At 34.9% G+C, this 6,367-nt stretch overlaps 1 pseudogene; it reads left to right on the top strand.

The window, feature by feature from the left end:
- Positions 1-5,226: 5,226 nt before the first annotated feature.
- On the top strand, positions 5,227-5,977 carry LOC138314267 (uncharacterized; annotated as a pseudogene).
- The last annotated feature ends 390 nt before the right edge of the window (positions 5,978-6,367 follow it).

Raw genomic sequence — 6,367 nt, 5'->3', positions numbered from 1 at the left:
AATAAGAGTTACATAAGAAAGCTAGTGTTTTAAACAGGTGCGCGCCTCCATATCGAATGTGTTCTAATACAACATGATCCTGACCTCCAGCTTTGCCGTTCTTCATATGTTTAAGAGCGTTTATTATTTCTAGTTCCGTAATGTCATCTTGGCAAATCTTGTTATCATTATAACTCTGTGCGCGCAGAGGAAAGCGCGCATTTACTGGATTCATTGTTCGATTGTACATCAACATTCGACGTGTTAATTATCACTTTTTGAATAAAATAATTTACTGGGTCCAGTTTCTGGTTTTCCTGAGCCGAGTCTCTCAGTACTTCTTGTACTTTGATTTTCGCTTCGTTTAGAATCTCCTTCATATCCACACATGAAAGTCTTATACTACAATACTATAGACAATATAAAATTTTGGCAATACTGCTACAACTAAGTGTTTTGAGTTCTCTGTGTTTGTAAAATAAGGAACAATGCATTGTAAGTAATTAATTTCTTTCTAGAACCATATTAAAAGTTTTTCTTGGTATTTCTCTGTGGAAATATGGCACATATATGTGTGCATTAATCATCGACGATGAATATTTATTATCATTATTATACAACCAATTTTTATTATCTGATATACAGTAAAAGTCTGCCAAAATGTAACTTACCTGATATACAGTCACAGACAAGCTACAGTCACAGACAAGCTGCCAAAATGTAACTTACCTGATATGCAGTAAAAGTCTGCCAAAATGTAACTTACCTGATATACAGTAAAAGTTGACCAATATGTAGCTTGTCTGTGACCGTTTACATGTCCCGTCCATTAAAGTGCCGCCCAAAGAACAATTTAATTGGAGGTCGCAGTGTTTGTAATTAATTTCCGTGGACGCAGAGGAGCAGTATTCTCGTAAATCGTAATGACAGCACTGAGCCTTGGTAAGTGGTACACTTTTTGAACATTCTGATGGCAAATTGGTCCCGTGGGTATAAACTGAATCCAGGACGATCATGTCCCCGTCACCACACGAAAAGTCAATGGCTACATCAGTGGTATTTTGAAAACATAAAGAGGCGTTTTGATGATAAATGGACATTGCACCTGATGGAGAAAACGAAATAAATTCCACAATTGCATTGTAGTGGCACTGATCGGCACCCTACATGTTCTACATCTCTGTCGTATTACATAAAGATCGTCGGTGTATTTTTTCATGGTTGGTATCCAAACATATACAGGCTAATTTACACTTTTCTGAAACCATACCGACTTAAGTTTCACCACACTAATTAGGATAATCAGTTTTCAATATTAGTAGTCTACACATGTAAATGGAAAAGTATTTATATAAATAAAGACATAGATGACGAAACAAAAATAAAAAGAATGTAGATTAAACTTTGACTGCACTTTACAACAGCTGCTTATTTACTTTATAGGAAAAAAGGTCCAACATTATTGAGGACGACTAAACACTGCCGAAACAAAACAAAACAAAATATTTGAAATATAATCTGGATTATTTAGAAGTTAATTTTATCAGTATTTATAATACCAAGATTCATGATATGTATTTACTACGCAGACAAAAAATAAATACAGGGTCAATTATACTCGTCAACTTCAGATCATCAAAATTGACAAGTTTAAATTTACGAGATCTTCCCCCATCTATTCATGGATGTATCATACATATTTTCCACATACAACATATGAAGTAAAACTTCTGATAATCGTCTCTATTTTCCCGTGTAACATTTCACAGTAGATAGCGTGTGAGGTTCATTTTCCTGCAAATGTAATTTAGGTATTTTTTGTGAAAGTGATAGATTCCATTGCCAACGAAAAAACCAAACGTGATCGAGATCAATCTTAAAAGGTTTATGGCATGTTTATGTCGCATTTTTATAATAAATAAAGTAATTTACCAGTCCTATACTATATGTACTACTGTAATAAAAACCTTACCCCGGGCGCCGATAACACACAAAATCGTGTACATATATACATCAGCCATAGTTAGATCCGTGAGATGTTTACAACTCGGCTAATACCGAGTAATAAAGGAAGTTGTCCGACTTAGGCGGTATTCCACAGTTGGATGGTTATCTAAGAAGTCTTTGTAACCAGTAGATTTGGGCACATGTCCATACAATCTAATTAGGAATGAGCAGTTGTTCTTTCTGCTATCTCTTTACACTTTAAACTTTTGTGGCGAGTTGATTTTGCGTTTTAATGTGAATAGCTTTTTTCGCGACAATTTAATTTTGCGTCTAACAATATTTAACCCTAGGCCTGTGTCCTTTTAGCGGGGAAGCGATTTCTAATTCATTGCTAAATAAAAGAAATTCAATCGTAAGCGAAAATGGGTCAAAGATTAAAATGTAGCTTTAAAAAAAAATCCAAAGAGTTAACTATTAATGGAAATGATTATGCGCAGCTAGTTACTAAGACGCATGAATGGAATCCATTCTCGGTAACAATAGCTACATGTATAATTGATATGAATGTGACCACATCCTCCATATAAAGTAGTGAATGGGTAGGGATCTAGAAAATCATATTTCATAATAAAACCTTTATCATTATTTAATCACTTTTTGTTCAAATTGCGATTATTTAAGGAATGAATTGTTATCAGATGGAAGATAATCGGCAACATGAATATATCAATTCCATACATCATCATGTAACAGTTTATTGGGGGTCTTCCCCGAACACCAACTAAGGTGGGGTGTTTACAAAGGGATTAAGGTTTGTTGATATGGAGTTATACTCTATCTCAAAATTGTTCTCATTGCAAGATCACAGGTAAATCTCAGGTAAATCAACTCGTCTGATAGGCGATCAGTAAATCAGTAACAGTTAATTATTGCCAAGCTGCTGTAGAATAGTGTATAAAACAGTGGCATATTTCAGAAAAAAATCATACTTGCTCTGATATTTGAATTGTCAACATTGTACATTGAATTATCAACTTGTCTTTGTATTACTAGACTTTGTCTGAGTCTATACATTTTTGTGCTATTTTTCAGCTTTATAAGTGTAAATATTTAATAGAAATACTGTACTAGATTTTTTAATTTCTCATTATTTTCTTAGAATTTCTGACTTGTTTTAGTTTTCAGTTTTAGGTAATATAGATTTTGTAAAACATCTGTACTAGCATTTTCCAATTTACTGTTTCTTATTGATTTATACTTGAGTTTCTTTTCAGTTTTAGTGTAAAAATATGATAGAACTACTGTACTAGATTTTTTTTTAATTTCTCGTCATTTTCTTAGAATTTCTGACTTGTTTTAGTTTTCAGTTTTAGGTAATATAGATTTTGTAAAACATCTGTACTAGCATTTTCCAATTTACTGTTTCTTATTGATTTATACTTGAGTTTCTTTTCAGTTTTAGTGTAAAAATATGATAGAACTACTGTACTAGATTTTTTTAATTTCTCGTCATTTTCTTAGAATTTCTGACTTGTTTTAGTTTTCAGTTTTAGGTAATATAGATTTTGTAAAACATCTGTACTAGAATTTTCCAATTTACTGTTTCTTATTGATTTATACTTGAGTTTCTTTTCAGTTTTAGTGTAAATATTTAATAGAAATACTGTACTAGATTTTTTAATTTCTCATTATTTTCTTAGAATTTCTGACTTGTTTTAGTTTTCAGTTTTAGGTAATATAGATTTTGTAAAACATCTGTACTAGCATTTTCCAATTTACTGTAATTTCATTTTATCACAGATTGACGGTGTAACGTTGAAAATGGACCTCAATTTCATTGAAAATTTGGATCATTCCTCCTTCACCCGTAGCCTTTTAGGAGCCAGTACAGGAATCCCCTTCAACAGTGTTGCAGACCAAAGTCAAACGCGTTACGCGATGCCTTTTGTGAACCATTGAGGTTAACCAACGTTACTGATCTGCGCGGCTATATAACTTATTCATAAGTTGTATATTCCAGCAGCGAGCTCCGACCTATTTAACTTTTATTTTCGTTATTCTTTTCTTTATATTTTTGTGGATTTGATTGTATTCAATATCCTCTAAAGGGGGAAATAAAGCTTGATGATGATAATTAATTTGTTTCTTAATGATTTTTTATAATAACATTTTTGACGATTTTACGTTTGTCAGATATTCAGTATTTGTTAGTATATAGTTATTCCCTGCAATACAAGAATGCATGTATTATATATCTGCGTATGTATCAGTTATGTTTTGTTATGCGTATGGTTGTGTTGTGTTGTGTTATTGTGTTGTTTTGTGGTTGTGTGTTTTTGTGTTGTGTGTTGTTTGTTGTGTGGTGTTTTTTTGTTTGTTGTGTTGTCATGTTGTGTGGTGTTGTGTTGCTGTGTGATGTGTTGTGTATTTATGTGTGGTTGTGTCATGTTATTGTGTTGTGTGTCATTAGTGTGTTGTTGTGTTGTGTGTTGTTGTGTGCTGTGTGGCTGTGTTTTGTGTTTTGTTGTTGTGTGATGTTTTGTTGTGTGATTTTGTGATTTGTTATGTTGTGTGATGTTGTCGTGTGTTTTTGGGTGGTGTTGTATTGTTGCGTGGTTGTGTGTTGTGTTGTTGTGAGATGTTTTGTTGTTGTGTTGTATTGTGAGGTGTGTTGTGTTTTTGTGGTGTTGTGTGTTGTTGTAGGGTGGTGTTGTGTTGTTGTTGCGTGTTTGTGTGTTGTGTATTTGTGTTATGTTGAGCGATGTGCTGTTGTGTTGTGTGATGTTGTGTTGTGTAGTGTTGTTGTTGGATGATGTTGTATTGTTGTTGCGTGGTTGTGTGTTGAGGTGTTGTGTGTTTTTGTGTTGTGTGATGTTTTGTTGTGATGTTGTGTCGTGTTGTTTTGTAATGTAATGTTGTCTTGTGTTGTGTGGTTGTGTGATGTTGTGTTTAGTGTGTAGCGTTGTTGTGTTGTGTGATGTTATTTTGTGTGATGTTGTGTTATTTTGTTGTGTTTTGTTGTGTGGTGTGATGTGTTGTTGTGCTGTGTAGTGTTGTTGGTGTGTTGCTGTGCTGTGTCATGCTGTGTGGTTTCGTGGTGTTTTGGTGTCGTGTTGTGTTGTTGTGTAAAAAAGAGTTCTTATGGGGTAACTTTTCAACGGGGTCAATTTTCAACGAGTCGGTGTAAAAAGTGCGCTTGAAGTTCAGTTTTCAACGGTTTTCGGGGTCATTTTTCAACGTTGAAAAATGACCCGAGGTCAGATTTCAACGAGGGTCCATTTTCAACGTTACAACGGCCTCATGACTCCGATGATTTATGCACTACTTCCCGGAAAGAGCCAGACCATCTACATCCGCTTCTTCACGTTACTTCAGGAGCATATGACCAACTTCAACATTCCCTTCCACCCGACTACTGCATTCGTCGACTTTGAGATCGCCACACACAATGCTACCCGAAGTGTCTTCCCTGGAATAGATGTCAAAGGATGTTTATTTCACTTCATTCAGTGCATATGGAGAAAGGCTCAGTCAACAGGACTTCAGACACTGTACCGCGACAACGACGACGTGAGACTCCTTGTGTGCCGAGTTGCTGTTTTGCCCCTCATTCCCATGGAGCGTGTAGAGGACGTCTTGTTCCAGACCCTGGAGGATGCCAATGATGCCGATATCCCTCATCCACTCCTACCATTCACCGACTACGTGACAGAACAGTGGGTAGATGGAGAAAAAACGACATGGAACCACTTCCTGACTGAGGGTCCACGCACTACAAACCACCTGGAAGCATGGCATGGGAAACTGAAGAGACGAGTTATGCACTCACATCCCCAACATATACACCATTATACAGATGTTCAAGGACATGCAGAACATGAACGACATCAGCCGGATACAGAGAGATGCTGGAGCTCCAATCCAACCCCGCAAGAAGAAGTATGTAAACATCGACAGACGCCTGGCAACCCTGAAAGACCGCTACCAGACTGTAACCATCGACTTGATGACATACGACGACTCAGCATCACAGCTGCTGCATCTTGGTTAAATTAGCTAGAAATGAAATATTTTGCATACCATATGTACATCCAAATGTATGAGACACTTTGATAAAGTATCTTATCATTATAGATTATTTTGGAAACCATTGAATTACCTTAGTGCTTAAATGATATAATAAAATATATGATGATTTAATAAAACTTTAAATTCTATTGATTTATGATTTTTTTTAAAGTAGGCTTTGTGTAAAAAAGTGCTATTGTAAAATATACATGTTGTGCATAGATGGAGATAAAACGCAGTGTGTATTATCATATGATTATTTTGGGAAAAAATAGTAATAATTGATATAAATACTTAAATTAATACTTGCAATTAACAAAATTGTACATTTATTGTATCTTATAATGTATCTTATCATATTAGTTAAAAAATT

This window comes from Argopecten irradians, chromosome 1 (assembly GCF_041381155.1).
Source record: "Argopecten irradians isolate NY chromosome 1, Ai_NY, whole genome shotgun sequence".
NCBI classification, from domain to species: Eukaryota; Metazoa; Mollusca; class Bivalvia; order Pectinida; family Pectinidae; genus Argopecten; species Argopecten irradians.
This window is presented reverse-complemented; position numbering and strand designations above follow the sequence as displayed.